This window comes from Ambystoma mexicanum, chromosome 14, assembly GCF_040938575.1.
Source record: "Ambystoma mexicanum isolate Mex_15411 chromosome 14, UKY_AmexF1_1, whole genome shotgun sequence".
NCBI classification, from domain to species: Eukaryota; Metazoa; Chordata; class Amphibia; order Caudata; family Ambystomatidae; genus Ambystoma; species Ambystoma mexicanum.
In genome coordinates this window covers 130,648,989-130,666,454 of record NC_090940.1, presented here as the reverse complement: position 1 = coordinate 130,666,454, position 17,466 = coordinate 130,648,989, and the positions used below count along the sequence as shown (strand labels likewise).

The window sequence follows — 17,466 nt, the reverse complement described above, 5'->3', positions numbered from 1 at the left end:
AGTCAAACCAGTGCAGAGACGATACTTGCAGTGTTTCCAACACCAAGGCTAGCTAGTACTCATGCACAAAGGATGGAGGCAGGTCAGTTGCAGGATCTGTGTCTCTTGCAAGCTTTAGGATGCAATGAATGCAAAGCAAGACTCCAGACTTGCTGTGCTGACCACACTAATGGAGGGAGCTGCCACTTCCAGGTCTCCCCTGCTGTGTAGAAGGCAGAGTTTAGCTATGAAGTGGTGGCATTGCTGATGCTGGTTGAAGCAGCAGTCATCTGGCTACCCTCTGTTCCTCATTCCAGTGGTCCACAAGAAGTAAGACCCCAGATACTCTCCTCTCAAACTAAATAAAAGTAGCCAAATGGAGGGGACCTGCAACATTCAACCAGGTAGTGGCGGTGCAATGGTAGACAGCCAGCTACCTGAAGTCTGCCCAGCAACAAGATACCATAATGGCTGGAATGTGGACTGGGGCCAGACAGATATTCTCTCAAGTTTCAACCAGTACACCAGCACTGCCAAAGAGCAAGATCTTAAATGGTCATTAATAACCCTAGAGGTTAGGAAAACAGCCAACAAAGGATATGCAGCATACAGGGCTTCAACCTTGAGCAGCAGCCATTTTGAGTACATGGTCAGGCAAGAGGCATTATCTAAGTGTCAAAAAAAAGAATAAAGTTGTAAAGCATAATAAAAACTGAAAAACAACCACTGCCAACAACCACAACCTGTTCACATCATAACTAATACAAATGTAACTTGCAGAAAAAGGGATGCAATGTGCCCCTGCAGCACTCCAATTACGTGGGCGTGTGCTACCATGTGAAAAATGAAGGTTGGAGAAAAATGGGAGATGGTCTCCCTGAACTGTAAAACAGGATGGCCAGTGCATCCCAAGGCTAAAAATACCTTACTCACTGCAAAAATTCAGTCTGGATACAAATCAGTAACACATGATGCTAGGCATTATACTGAAGTAAATGGGGGGGGGGGAATTGCAAAAAGAAAAAAACACTGCCAACAAACAAGTTGAGCTCCATCAATGGAAGACAAGGGCAGGCGCCAGGAAGAGAGGGAGATGAGGGCAGGGGGCAATAAGAGGGGAGAGTGAGCGAGCCAGAGAGGGGGAGGACGAGCGAGCCAGAGAAGGGGAGGGCGAGCGAGCTAGGGAGGGTGAGCGAGCAAGATTAGGAAGGGTGAGCAAGAGGGGGGAGGGAGGGCGAGCGAGCAAGAGGGGGGAGGGCGAGCGAGCAAGAGGGGGGAAGGAGAGGGAAGGAAGAAAGAGGGGGGAAGGAGGGCGAGCGAGAAAGATGGGGAAGGAGGGCGAGCGAGAAAGAGGGGGGAAGGAGGGCGAGCGAGAAAGAGGGGGGAAGGAGGGCGAGCGAGTGAGCAAGAGGGGGGGAGGAGGGTGAGCGAGCAAGAGGGGGGATGGAGGCAGAGTCAGCAAGAGAGGGGCAGGGCGAGTCAGATACATAGGGGCAGGGCGAGCCAGCAAGAGAGGGGCAGGGCGACCGAGCAAGAGGGCGAGCGAACAAGACGGCGAGCAAACAAGAGCGTGCACAAGCAAGAGGGGGAAGCGTACAAAAGAAGTGGACACGTATGAGACCAAAAGAGGAGGAGTGCACGGGCAAGAGGGGAGCGGTGGGGGCTCATGATCAGTGGGCAACTAAATGATGGTCAAACTCACAAAGATTTTCAGTTTTTGCAACAAAAGATATCTGTATCCAATAACCTTTTCTAAAAAAATAAATCCAAACAAATTAGCGTGTTCAGTCTTTCATAGGTTAACGTGATTGTATTCACCTGCAATGGCATGCAAATAGAATACATCTTCTTCAAAGAAGTCAATCACTTTTGCCCCCGAGTGCTCGGCTTCCATCTGCGCACAGCTTTCTGGTGTGCCTCCCCCTTCCCGCCCTCTACCTCCGATTGATCTTTGGGGCCTAGTGTTTGTAACTAGGAAGGGCGTAGAGCCCTCGCTTGCATTTTTCGCAATCCTCTTGTGCCCATAGCACTGGGGTAAGTGACTGCTGTTTTCCCTTCACCCGCATCCATTTTGTATTTTTTTTGTCAATCCCGAGCCCCTGATCGCTCGGCTTTCATCTGCGCATTGCTTCCTAATGTGCCTCCCCTTAGCCCTCTCCCGTCTTGCCCCCCGCTGCAAATTGTTCCTTTAGGGCCTTCATTTGTTGCACACCTACGGCAGCCCATCTGCCCTGGTAGCCTGTCGGCTAAGGTCCGCAAGGCAAAGGGCAGCTCCTGCAGAAGCAGCTTCAGATCGCGTTTGCCAGTGTTTGCCTGCAGCACAGCTGTCAACCAGCAGCGACTGACATGGTAAGCAAGGTCCGGGCAGGGGGAACAACCATTACTGCTCCCCATTAAACTATCCCACCACTCTTATCACCTAAAAACGTGTAGTCTCCTGCAAGTAGCCCACGATTGTATGGTAGCCATATCTGGCATTTAGGCTGACTGTATTAGTTAGCCATGTCTGCCATTTAGGCCTATAGTGTTAGCCATATCTGGGTTTTTCTCCCACTTGCCAGGTATCCCAAATCCATGTGTTGCCACTTTTGCTGTTGTGTCCCTAATCTGGGCTTTTCTCAGACTTGCCAGGTGCCCCAAATCTAGGTGTTTCCATTATTACTGTTATATCCTCAATATAGGCCTCTCTCTCACTGGCTAGGTACCCCAAATCTAGGTGTTACCATTTTTACTGTTGTGTCCTCAATATAGGCCTCTCTCCCATTTGCCAGGTAACCCAAATCTAGGTGTTACAGTTTTTACTGTTGCGGCCTCAATTTAGGCTTTTCTCCCACTTACCAGGCATCCGCAAGCTAAGTGCTGATGCTGTTCTCCCAGCTTGGGCTTCTACCCAGTCCCTTGGTATCTAAGGTACGGGTGCCCTTTAACCCCCTACAGATCGTCTCTCTTCCGTTGCACATGAACCACAAGGTCTCTACCAAGAAAACAAAATAAAATACCAAACACAGCTCAGACTAAATAAATCAACAGACCTCAAAGCAAAAAAAATACTATTACTCAACAAGAATAGAATCGGCAAACAATCCACCAAAATAACTCTTCAAAAACATCAAAGAGATCAAAAAAACCTCCTCCTTCAAGAACTCCACCATCCTGACACAAGCACTTTGAAAACAGATAAAAAATAGAAACAATCCAGCAGGCCATCAACACAACCCGGGCCAATACAACCACAAACGTCAAACCACAGACACCCGATGAAACGCAGACTACAGCAAAACTCACCTGCTAGAACCAATCACAGAAGAAACCTTAGCCACACTGATCAAGGACACCAACCCTTGCAGGATTCCCAAGGGACCCCTGTCCCCCTGAAATCTTCAAAGGAATCCTCAACCCCAGAACCCCGGCGACACTTCTGGAACATAATGAACTGATCACTCAAGAGGAATTGTATCGTCCACCTTCAAATCAGCAGACATCAAACCACTGATAAAGAAATCAGAAAGCGCAGAAGACCAGAGCAACTACAGACTGATATCCAACCTGCACTACCGAGCGAAGATTCTGGACAACAATGTGTGCAGGATCCTGCTTAAATACGTTGAACCAAACTGAATGATCAACCAGTCACAAGTTGTCTTCAGATCAATGAGACAAACATAATCAGCGCCCCTATCGATATGGGACGACATGAAAATATACGCAGATGACACCCTATTGGCCCTCATACTATTTGACATATCGGCGGCTTTCGGCACAACCAGCCACGCAACATTAATCAAAAGACTGGTGGAATGTGGCGAACAGGAATCCACAGTAAAGTGGCTTACCACATTCCTAACAAAATGAACCGGAAGAACCTACCTACCACCATTCACCTCAAACACCAAAAACATATCCTGCAGAGTCCCACAGGGATCCATCCTCTCTCCTCTGCTTTTCAACATCTACATGTGCCCACTGATGAAAATCATTGAAACCCACGGGCTAACCGCCTACAACTATGCAGACACACAAATGATTGTGAAAACGAACACAATCCAGGAACAACATAACTGCCTCAACAATTGCCTCACAGACATCTACAATTGGATGACAACAAACAACATTAAACTGAAACCATCAAAAACAGAAATAATACTCTCACCTGCAGAAATCGCGCAGGCAACCCACAAGTGGACTGGCCGGCCAGCCTTGGAACGCAACCAGAGATTACTGACATAGTAAATTACCTAGGAATACTCATGGTCAACGGACTATCCCTCGAAAGCACAAGTCAAAGCAATCACCAAAAAATGCTTCTTTCTCCTAAGACTACGCCGAGGATTACTCCCTTACCTCTCCTTCCCTCACAGAACCCTCACAATCATATGCCTGATACTCACAAGAATTGACTATGCAAACTGCCTCTGCCTGGGACTGCCGGAAAGACTCGCCAAGAAACTGCAAAGGGTGCACAAGACAGCAGCCAGGATCCTATTAAGACTAAACAGAAGAGACCACATCACTCCAGCACTTAAAAGCCTACAATGGTTACCAGTAAAGAAACACATTAAATTCAAAGCACTCTGCATCGGCCAAAAAGCTTTGCACTGACAAGGAGCTGAATTCCTCCAAGACAAGATCAGAAGGTACCGCCCAAGAAGGGACCCAAGATCCAGCAAAAACCTACTCGTACAAAACATTTACGAAAAAAGGAAAAATCAGCTGAACAGTGTTCTCCCATCTAATTGCAAACCTCTGGAACACCATGCCCAAAGAAATGAAAACCACAAAAGACCACATCGCCTTCAGGAATTAATCAAAAATGGGTTATTCATGAGACAATGACAACCGCAAAGGGGCACCAGCAGCAATAACATCACAGACCAAAAAGAAATACACTAACGTACACAGTTTCACAGATAGCAGTGCCAATAGCTTATTGCACCAGAACACTGCACCACCCCCACCTCCTGCCCGCACCCCTTCCACATCCCAAATAGACAGAGCTGTGAAAGACTGCAGACCAACAAAAGGAAAGATTGTAGGCATAGCACCAAGCCCAAATGTATACAGAGGAAATAAATTCAGACAGTGTTATGCTTGAGCTAAAACATGGCGCTGGTGCGCAGTGTATTCTGGGGGCACTCAGAGCCATAATGGATATTTACTCCATGCCTCAGTGAAAAGCTGTACTTTGCTGAGAGCTGAATTTACTTTGCTGAAGAAAACATGCTTTCCAAACCTGGTATGTAGTCAAGGACATTCTGCTGGGAAAGCTGGTTTTGTTATGTCTTGTTATGAGTTATGGGACGGTTTTCTGTGGCGTTTGTTCTTAGAAGAGGAGGGAAGCGCTTTGCTCCTTGAGGTTACTGTCCGTTGACCCAGCCGGCAACCAACGGTTACCCATCAATGCTAAGTGCATTGCCAGAAGGTTCGAGAAATTACAACCCCTTTTTGAGGAGTGCATATATGCAGAACCCCTCAACGGTCAGACGGGACAAGTACAAAGACCTCAGTCGGAAGGGGGACACCTTTGTCCGGCATACCTGTGGGCTGTTGTGCTCTCGGCCTGGCTGTTATCAGGGTCTTCCAGCCACTTCTGGCGAGATGAGGGATTCAGTTACGCCCACGGTGAAGTATTTTCTTTTGAATTCTCTGTCTTTTCTGTGATTTATTTCTGTGTTATCACTTGTTGCTTCCAAGCTTTGACTAAATAGCCGTATAAGTGCTCATTATTTTCTAAGCGTGCGTGTGGTTGTAAGTCATTGCGTCGTCTACCTGCATTTAAAGTATTGGCTCTGCAATTGCGCTGGTGATTAATGACTGTCCGTGCACTCTAGGAGAGCAATACATTTTGGCGCTGTGAGCAGAGTATTTGTGATGAATTGTTCCAAATATTAAAGAATCTGTTTGAACGCAGATTGGATTTTTTTTATCATTGCAAGCGAAAGTAATTCGGCAGCGAGTGTTGGACTGTGTTAATCTGTTTTTTTTTTTTTTTGGTGTGTGCGTGCCTGCGCGAGTGACTGCAGTGTGAAAACAAAAACAAAAATGATATTTTTATATATATATATATATATATATATATATATATATATATATATATATATATATATATATATATATATATATATATATATATATATATATATATATATATATATATATATATATATATATATATATATAGAGGTTTTGTACATTATTGCAATGATAAATAGTTTGTTCAGGAAAAAGAGCGTTCCCGCTGCCGGTGAACGTTCTGATGTTATCATTCCAGGCTAGGCTAAGAGCCCATATGATAAATTGGCCCAGGTGTGGCCATGCGGCGCGGGGCTAAGTGAAACATGGGATCAGGGATTGAGAGATGCTGATCCGTCTGATGTAATGTTGTGCTTACAGCAAGTTACAGTGGAAAGGGGAAGGGAATGCACTGCGCTGGGTAGGCGGGGTTGGGTCCTCCTGCATGCCTATAGGAAAATACATCAAAGGAATTTGGAAATGAAGAATGATATTTTGCGATTGGAAAGAGCTGGCTGCAGAAAAGCAGATTGCGTTAATGCCGCAGATTCAAATGAAACTTTTTAAAGATAAAGCCGACACATACCATGCCGTGGCTGAGAGGGCAGCAGTCAGAGTAGCCCGGTATAAGTATAGGAAAAGACGGGGAGGGGTCAACCAAAGAAAGGTGGCAGCTGTAATCGCTACCGCCGGTGTGGACTGGGATCCGGATAATTGGGATGGGGACATTTTTAACTCAACCAGTCCAGAGAGCAGTTCGGCAAATGAGTCAGATCCCAAAACGGAATTTAAGCAGAAGACAGTGGTGGCTAAGCCAGTTAGAAGATGGCGAGCCAGGCCTCACCCGCAGAATCCTGCTGGCGGGGTTGTGGATTTAACCACGCTGGAGGATTACACCCAGCAGGAGGTTGGGGAAATTATTACCCGTTTGAGGCAAAAATCAGGGGAACCTTTATTGACATGGATGGTGAGGTTGCTAGATGGGGGCGCCGCAGGGTTGTTGGTAGATTCCACAAACTCACCACGTTTTCTACCCTTGTCAACTGACACCAATGTACAGGAGGTCTTAAGGGCAGGGCCGCCCCCTGATGAGAATGGCCAAGATTCACAGGTGTCTTTGTTGCACCTAGCATCCCAAGCATGTAACCGTAAATACCCCATTACCACAGATAGGCCTAGCGAGGAAACAAAGTGGTATACTTTGAAAGAGGCAATTCAAAAGGTCAGCGAGCATGCTATGAAAGAGGCAATTCACGTAGATGCTCCAGGACACATGGGGGCCGTGCCGCTCTCAGTTTCAACTAGAAATATGGTGATCAGAACTGCACCGCCCGCATAAAAAAGTGTCATTATGACTTTGCTCGTAGGTATGACGGGCAAACCCACTGATGAGGTAGTGGATGCCATTCGGCAACTGGCAGATTTAGGGGAATGGGACAAGAGTGATGACAAGCCACGGGAGAGAGAGGGGCGTAGTGAGAGAAGAACTGAAGGCAGGAGGCAAGATAGTAGAGACTCCCGAGTGTCCAGAAAGGACATGTTTTTGGCTCTGTTAAAAGATGGTGTGCCACGAGAAGAAATTGATGGCATTGAAACTAGGGTAATGTATGAATTATACAAAAATAGAAGGCTTGCAGCCAAAGAGCGCTATAAACATGTTAAGAAACAGGTAGTAACCAAGCCAGAGGGGGACACCTCACCTTCCGCTCCTCCTGAGGAAGAACAAGAAGTAGGGTCTATGGGGACACCTTCCCCGTACCAGCCAACATAGGCTGATTTGAGGAAGCTGGTGAGTGCAATGCTAGAGGCAGAGTCAAGTCACACTCATTCAAAATTTGACTAGGGTTACGGCCAAGCTCCGGCAGCGTCTGCTCGCATAAAAGTTGATAGGCAGCCCCACCTTAATGTTAAGATTTTTTGGGGGCCAGGAAATACAAAAGGGGTGCGAGCATTGATAGACACCGGGGCGGATGCCTCTCTGATTCATGGCAATCCAGCACGATTCAAAGGCAGACAATTTACTATTACAGGTCTCGGGGGGGGGGGGGGAGAAAGGAGACCCCCGCAGTACAAACTGAAGTGGTGATGAAAATGGGCAATTTGAATAGGCAGAAATACCAAGTGTTGATCGTCCCGATACCCGAGTACATAATTGGCTTTGACATTCTGGAGGGGTTGACTTTGGGACTTGGAGGTAAAACTTACCAGTTTGGGGTGAGTGCATTGACCTGCACACCCATTACCATAGGCAAATTGAAGATGCCCCCAGTGCAAGTGCCTGTGGCAACCAAGCGGGTAGCAATGAAGCAATACCGCATTCCTGGGGGGCACAAGGAAATTTCAGACACCATCAAAGGGTATGTGGAGGCGGGTGTGTTACGCCCTATCACTACTGCATGGAACAATCCTCTCTAGCCTATGAAAAAAGGGGTTGGGTCTTGGAGGATGACGGTGGATTACCGTGAGTTGAATAAACACACTCCTCCCTTAGTGCCCGCGGTCCCAGATGCCATCACCTTGATTGAGAATGTCCAAAAGTTTGAGGGGACTTGGTATGCAGTGGTAGATTTAGCCAATGCATTTTTCTCTGTGCCAATTGCTGAAGAGTGCCAAGAGCAGTTTGCATTTTCTTGGAGCGGGCGTCAGTACACCTGTACAAGGTTACCTATGGGGAACATACATAGCCCTACTATCTGTCACCGGCTGGTGGCAGAGCACTTAGACAAGATACCGTGTAAACCTGACATACAAATCTCTCACTACATTGATGATATTTTGATTCAGGGCAAGGATGAGCGCAGTGTGCAAAACCAGTTAGAAGTCATTATGGAAGGATTGAAGAAGGAAGGGTGGGAGATTAACCCGAATAAAATTCAAGGCCCAGCTGAAACAGTGATATTCCTAGGGATTCAGTGGCATAATGGGCATCGAGAAATGGTGCCGAAGGCCCGACAGAAAATACTTGAGTTCACCACTCCAATGAACAAAAAGCAAGCTCAGCAGTTTATAGGACTGTTTGGGTTTTGGAGACAGCACATTCCCCATTTAGGGCAGATACTGGCCCCCCTCTACAAAGTGACACAAAAGAAATATGAGTTTCAGTGGGGGGAAGAGCAGCAGAAAGCATTTGATTTGGCGAAAGACACCGTGCAGCAGGTGCTTGATCTATGGCCATTGAAGGAAGGCAAAGTGGAATTGAATGCGTCTGTACAAGACAATTATGCTAACTAGAGTGTGTGGCAGAAACAGGACAGGAAACGTGTGCCATTGGGGTTCTGGAGTCGTAAACTACCCGATGCTGGTAACTCATACACTCAGTTTGAGAAGCAGTTGCTGGCATGTTATTGGGCCTTGTTGATACCGAGCAAATGACGGTGGCCCATAATGTATTGATGAGGCCAGAAATACTGATTATGCAATGGGTACTAAGCTCTCCTAAAACACATAGATTAGGACATGCTCATGAAGCCAGCATAATTAAATGGAAATGGTACATTTAAGACAGAGCCAAATCAGGGAAGGGTGGAGTTGCAAAATTACATGAGCAAGTAGCCAACATACCGCCCTCAGATTACATACCACCGGAAGTGCCTGAAAAACGCAAGTCTCCCGTGAAATAGGGCGTACCTTATAGCGATTTGACCGTGGAGCAGACAGAGCATGCCTGGTTCAGGGATGGCTCAGCCCGACATGTGGGAGCAGAGCGATACTGGAAAGCGGTGTCGTACAATCCCAAGACAAAAAAGATTTTGACAACGTCAGGGAAAGGGAAGAGCAGTCAGTTTGCAGAGCTTTACACAGTTTACCAGGCATTGAAACAAGAGACCCCTGGTCGATGTCATTTGTACACGGATTCATGGTCAGTGGCGAATGGGTTGGCGGTGTGGTTGCCAACCTGGCAAAAGAATGGGTGGAAGATTCATTCAAGAGAGTTGTGGGGAAAAGATCTGTGGCAAGATATTGCAGAAATGTTATCACAAAGTGAAGTCACTGTGTATCATGTGGACGCGCATTGTGCTACAGACTCATTAGAACGTTGGTTTAATTATGTTGCAGATGAACACCCCAAGAGTTCATCTGTGGATGCGGAGGCTCAGGAAGACGATTTGGAGGGTTTGGCCAAGTGGGCTCACCAGAAGTGTGGGCACCTTGGAGAAAAGGCTACTATCAGGTGGGCACAAGCTCGAGGAATCAGTATTCCTTTAGAGGTAGTGAAAACGATCATTTTGCAATGTCCAGTGTGCCAACACCAACAGCATAGGCCTATCCCTCAGATTGTTCGGGGTACATTGCGAAGAGGAAAATTACCAGGTAAAATTTGGCAGATTGATTACATCGGTCCCCTGCCAATCAGTAAAGGTTGTCAGTATGCATGCACTATTGTGGATACATACTCAGGATACATGATGGTTTTGCCGTGCAAGCATGCCACACAACTGAACACCATTAGGTTGTTAGATCAGATCATATTGCATTATGGAGTGCCTTTGCAGATTCAAAGTACAATGGGTCACACTTCAAAGGCAAATTGATTCAGGAATATTGTCAAGAAAAGAGCATTGAATGGCTCTACCATGTGCCTTATTACCCTGCCGCTTCAGGGCTGATTGAACGAATGAATGGTTTGTTGAAAGAACAGCTGCGCAAATCTGGAGATGGCAATTTGGCAGGCTGGCGTGATCCTGTGTTTGATGCGGTGCAAGTGCTAAACAATAGGCCTGTGAATGAGCATGAAACTCCTTTGATGCGGCTAATGACTCCTGCTTTACAGATTCAACCGAACTCAGTCAGAGAAACCCTATTGTACTGGGAAATTACCCTGGCTTCTTTAGCTCCCTATCGGGCGACTCCAGAGTCAGCAGGGGTAGACTTGCATTCCCATGAGGAAATCAGATTAGACCCAAGAGGGATTGTTGTAATTGAAACAGGGATTGGAGTACAAATTCCCCCAGAGCATATGGGATGGATTGGCCCTAGATCTGGCCTAGCATTGAAGGGAGTAAGGGAGCTCAAGTGTTGGAAGGGGTAATTGATTGCGATTGCCAAGGCGAGATCAAAGTCATCCTGATGAATAGTGGGGACCAATTGTTACCGATCCACAAGGGCGATCGGGTGGCCCAATTAATTATTATCCCCGTTAAATTGTCCATGATTAAGAAGGGGGAGCCCCCTACAGTGTTAACTACCCGTGGGGATCGTGGTTTTGGCTCTTCAGACAGTATTTCCGGGTGCGAAGGTGTGGGTGGAAAGGCCAAGTGGCCCACCAGTACCCGCAGATGTCATTGTATCAGGCAAAGACCAAGTAGATTTAGTAATGGAGCCCGGTAGAAAGAAATGGCAATATGTGCCCCAGACAAATGTTACCTAAGAGAGTGATTTACAACACTAATATCTCTTTTCTGGGTTTGCCTTGTAGATCCTGTGTCTGGCTGGTGTAATTGTGGGACTAAATGGACTCCGTTCGGGAGAGTCAAACGGCATGCTGCTACCAATGAAAAATGTCACATCTGTGCCAACGGTCAAGGAGACACTGATAATGAGTAATGATGTCCAAAAGCAGCCCTATGCCGATGCCGAAAAGCCAGCCAGACTGAAGACACGGATTTGTGAAATGCGGCAAACGCGTCACGCGCAAGTGAAAGTGAAAACATTGATGCCAGTTATGCGAGAGGCATCTTCAGGACGGCGAAAACATTCTCCAATGATCACCCCCCCAACAGAGAATATGTGGACATACCTGGCGCAACAGGTGCTCAACATTACGCACTTTTGCCTTACTGACGTGCCCAATGCTGAAGCCTTACTGACTACGTGCTTAGTAGAAGTGCCGATGCCAGTTCCGGTTCTAAAGCATATTTTCGGCGTCACGCACAATGATTCTTTGGTTCAAGATTCCGATATCAGGCAATCCTTTTCCGTCTATGAGTACTGCAGGTTTTGCCAGGAAACAGATTTCAAATGGAGAAATTTGACACGTATTATAACCTATAATATAACTCAAGGTGATGTGTGTTACCTTATGACATGCAATGCAAAAGAAATTGGCAAATGCCAACAGCTCAATTTAACCAAACAGCAAAATCAAACTGTATTCGAGAAACGATTGTGTTCACAAATTCCACGCACATGTACCAGTGTGAATAACACTATGTCTTGTAATCATACAGTGATAGGTGCCAGTCATCTGAATCATGTGAAACTTCCAACAGGATGGCTCTTTTCATGTGGCAACATCACATACACTTATATTCCAGCTAACATTTCCGGAGGTCCATGTGCCTTAACTCGATTAGGACTAATGATGTTCCCTTTACACCCAGCGATATCTCGAGGCAAAAGGTCAACTTTTGAGTCTTTGGGTCTATCCCCCGATTGTGACTCACATGTGGATTTGCTATCAGAAGCTGAGGTTCTAGCATTAACCCTTTCATTAGTGGGAGTTTGGGGGTTTAGCTGCTGGGGGTTACAAATATTTGATCAAATTAGCATGTTTAGTAGTCAAAGGACTCAATCATACTTCTCAAGCATTAGAAGAGTTACTCCTTGATAGCAAAGTTATTAGAAAAGCAACTTTGCAAAACAGGGCTGCTGTTGATTATCTATTGCTAAAGCATAATTTAGGTTGTAACGCAGTTGAAGGTATGCGTTGTTTCAATCTAAGTGACCATTCACGATCCATTGAAAGTCATATTCGAGGTTTGAGGGATCTCATTTCTCAAGTGTCCGAAGATCATGCTGGGAATTGGTGGGATTGGCTATTTTCATGGATTCCTGATATTGGAGGTACACTGTGTTACGCTTTTGCTTGTATTTGCATTATATTAGCTATCATAATTGCTTGTTGTTGTTGTATTCAATGCATTCCCAACTTAGTTTTAATATTTTGTCGGTTTCAGAGACCGGCTCCTCTGTCACTGGGCTATGGAAGATAAATATCCAAGGGTGGAATTGTTATGCTTGAGCTAAAACATGGCGCTGGTGCGCAATGTATTCTGGGGCCACTCAGAGCCATAATGGATATTTACTCCATGCCTCAGGGAAAAGCTGTACTTACTTTGCTGAGAGCTGAATTTACTTTGCTGAAGAAAACATGCTTTCCAGGTATGCAGTCAAGGACATTCTGATGGGAAAGCTGGTTTTGTTATGTCTTGTTATGAGTTATGGGACTGTTTTCCGTGGCGTTTGTTCTTAGGAGAGGAGGGAAGCGCTTTGCTCCTTGAGGTTACTGTCGGTTGACCCATCTGGCAACCAACGGTTACCCATCAATGCGCAAGTGCATTGCCAGAAGGTTCGAGAAATTACCACCCCTTTTTGAGGAGTGCATATATGCGGAACCCCTCAACGGTCAGACGGGACAAGTACAAAGACCTCAGTCCGAAGGGGGGGGGGGACACCTTTGTCCGGCATACCTGTGGGCTGTTGTGCTCTCAGCCTGGCTGTTATCGGGGTCTTCCAGCCGCTTCTGGCGAGATGAGGGATTCAGTTACACTCACGGTGATGTATTTTCCTTTGAATTCTGTCTTTTCTGTGATTTATTTCTGTGTTATCACTTGTTGCTTCCAAGCTTTGAATAAATAGCTGTATATGTGCTCATTATTTTCTAAGCGTGCGTGTGGTTGTAAATCATTGCGTCGTCTACCTGCATTTAAAGTGTTGGCTCTGCAATTGCGCTGGTGATTAATGACTGTCCGTGCACTCTGGGCGAGCAATACAGACAGGCAAACCACAAAAAAAATCATAGTACCCCCCACAACCGTCCCACCCACAACCAGAGCAACTGTAACCTGCCCAACCATAACCATGATGAGGTGCCCAACAGAGCACTCTGCCCACTAAACATGGAACTCCTGCTGTGCACCCCGTCCGGGAACCGACCAGACATCAGTTACGCACCCTACGACAACAACTAACCTAGACGAAAACAAGAAATACACTCACACTCTGTTTCAATCGCCAAACTGCATCCATAACCACAAGGGAAGTCGGTCCGGACTTGGAGAGGAGGCTAGATAGTCCGACCACCCGCATCCAAGAACGTGGGTAGATACCATGAAGCGGCAACCTAAGAGTCGTACAAGAGGCTCCACCAAACCAACCAACTTACTAACCCACTTACCCTTCCTGCTCCTCCAACATAACCAATGCCACTACACTAGACCTTGGGCTAGCCACACTGCACATAAACACACCAAGAATCAATTCAATTTTCACACCCCACCATCTCTCTGAGATCCTGGAAGCACACCTAGAGTGAACCACCCGCCACATAGTCCATAAAACCATCAACACAAGTACAAACAAGACAGCAGACAGTCATTTAGCAACAGCCACCCACGACTCTGGATCCCTTATGGACCCAATCTAACCAGTGGACACAACCTAACCCACCCCAACATCACATGACATACTAACAGCAACACAAACACTGGCACACACCCGAGTCTTACACATATGGTTACAATGCACTGTGCCTCCCGAACCAACTCCCACACGTAAAACACTAACAGACACCAGTTCCTACTGGTTCTGAACCTATTTTCTCATCCTATCCTCACTAACCCCACCACTCTCCCTCTCTTGCAGAGCCATGCAAGCGCCTGGAGACTGCCCGTCGGTGGTAGCGGTGTGCCTCATAAATCAAAATAACTTAACACTAGAAAACTATTTGGTTCATAGATGTGTGTGGGGGATTATACTGTAAAAGGGTGTGATGGAAAGGTGTATTTTTTACATTAGCTTTTATTGAAATCATTGGTCTAAGAAAAGGTTCTGCTTTGTAACTGAATTTGAGAGCCTGCTTAAAGGGATGGTTCGCCCAAAACATTTTATTTCAAAAATAGATAGGCAATATTAAAAAAAAAACGATTGGCATTTTTTTTTTCTCCCAAGTCCCCATGTAAAATTTTGAGCAATTCAAGCTCAAAATTTGCAAAAGCAAGCACATGGGCGCATCCATTTTGTGAAATGGATGCCCGCCTGTGCTGGCTTTTGCTTTTGCAGCACTAATGAAGGAAAAGCCAGCCAGCTGTAGTAAACAAAAGCTACCACTGTGTGGCTTTTCCTTCATTGGTGGTGGGACTCGGAGGACGCGGACCGGAGACTACAGGCAGAAAAGCTGCAGCTCATCTCGGTAAGTGCCATTTATTTTTTTTAAAAATAAGCACTCGCTGCGTTTTTTTTGTCTAGGTTTTCCGGGCTGGAGGAGCCCGGAAAACTTAGAAATAAAACCACAGCTTTAAAAACGTTGTATTTATGTTTGCGATAGCTTTTGAAGCGAGCGCAAACATAAATACAACATTATTGTGTTTGAAAACGCTGCGGTTTTTCTTTCTAAGTTTCTCAGGCTCCTCCAAGCCTGAGAAACTTAGAAAGAAAAACTGCAGCGTTTTCAAACACAACCGCGTTGTGTTTCTGCCTAAATCTGCTTTCCCATTTGGGGCTTTAGGGCTCCCCACGGGGAGCCCTAAAGCCCCAAATGGGAAAGCAGATTTAGGCAGAAACACTGCAGCTAGCATTGCAGAAAACAACCGCGTAGTGTTTCTGCCTAAATCTGCTTTCCCATTTGGGGCTCTAGGGCGCCTAGAAAAACCGCAGCGTTTTCAAACACAATAATGTTGTATTTATGTTTGCGGTCCCTTCAAAAGCTACCGCAAACATAAATACAACGTTTTTAAAGCTGCAGTTTTATTTCTGAGTTTTCCGGGCTCTTCCAGCCCGGAAAACTTAGGAAAAAAACTGCAGCTAGTGTTTATTTTTATTAAAAAAAATAGCACTTACCGAGATGCAGCTGAAGCTTTTCTGCCTGTAGTCTCCGGTCCCTGTCCTCCGCGTACAGCACCAATGAAGAAAAAGCCACCCAGTGGTAGCTTTTGTTTACTACAGCTGGCTGGCTTTTCCTTCATTAGTGCCGCAAAAGCCAAAGGGAGCACAGCGGCGGGCATCCATTTCACAAAATGGATGCCCCCATGTGCTTTCTTTGAGCTTGATTTGCTCAAAATTTTACATAGGGACTTGGAGAAAAAAAATTGCCAATCGATTTTTTTAAATATTGCCTATCTATTTTTGAAATACAAAATTTTGGGCGAACCATCCCTTTAAGGGTTCACTTAAATAATATTAATAGTAAACATTAAAATAAAAACAAGAATTCTAAAGTGATTAGTCAAGTCAGGATTCAGCTAGATCACTAATCTGCCATCTCAAATAACTGCAGATTCCGGCAAAGTTTCCCTTTTACCAAATCCATGCCCAGTCAGAATCTCACTACACAGTTATTTATTAGTGCTGTTTGCAAAGCGATATATAGTGACAGGCCGGGAACCTCAACTTTATGGTCACTTTCTCTGAAAAGCCTTTGCTTGCAAAAAGGAGCAGGTTTTGTTATCTGAAACAGCTATTTGTACCAAAATATGGATTCTACACTTCCAGATTTGTCTGTCTTGCATCACTCAAAGCTTTAAAAACGGTCAATTCAACGAGAACAATACTGCAAAAGTGATGAAAGCAAGCCAACTCAAACAGATTTAAAGTTAGATGTATTAAGGGGAGGTGAGGTGTGGGGGGACAAAGTGCAGTACAGATTCCTTCTCATAACAAGGGAATATCCTAAGCTTATTTGTGCCCCTTAAGGCATGTGTATATACACACATCTGACTTAATCAAGTAGTATTTTTTGTCTTTAGGGTGAGGGGACTGGGAGCTCTGGACGACAGGGGAAGCCACCCGCTATGTGACGTGTACCCTGGATGTGGTAGGCGGGGATACCTCAGAGCCCACCCAGTCTTGCATCTCAGCAACAGACACCAGAAAAGAACACCTGTAGAAAAGCCTTTATGATGCATTTCTAAGGTGTCCGAGGGAACGATCCATTACAGCGAAACCCAGAAAGGGAAGTGGTTTAAGGAACTGTAACCCAGGCTAACCAGACACCATTGGGGGTTCATGAGAGGCACTGTTCTGATGTAAGCCAGCAGCCCGTTTTGGGTGTACAGAACAAAACAGACTGTAGCGGTTGACCGTACGTCATCACCTTAGGACTAGAGAAACCCTGGAGTGGAATATCAGAAGAAGTGGGGATTCTCGCCTTGGGAGCAGTTTGTTTCCCAATGCTGGAGAATTCCTGCAACTGCACTGCAGGGAGCCAAAACATGGGTTCACCAAGCTGCCATGTCACATCTACCTGTTTCATAGATGGGGAATAGCACTATTAACCCCATGGTGAACCAAGATATCAATGAAAAGGAAAAGATATCAGAGGTGGGTCTACAGAATGCTTGCCAATAACCCGACGCAACATTAAAGATAGAACCCAGGCCACTCACTGGCATTACGGACCCTGTGCCCCAGTATTAAAGAGGACAAAAGGAGGCCAGTAGTGTCTGGTTAGAACAGTGTTTCAGAGAGTTGGAATGTTAGTGAGGAAAGACCAGGAGCTGGCTAAGCCAAAATTAGAAGCATGCAAGAGCCAGAGATTACTGA

At 45.9% G+C, this 17,466-nt stretch overlaps 1 protein-coding gene across 5 annotated transcripts in view; it reads right to left on the bottom strand.

Annotated features, from left to right (window-relative positions):
- PALS1 (protein associated with LIN7 1, MAGUK p55 family member) overlaps positions 1–17,466 on the bottom strand; it is a 908,688-nt gene that overhangs the window by 238,699 nt on the left and 652,523 nt on the right. The gene's annotated exons all lie outside the window — the stretch shown is intronic.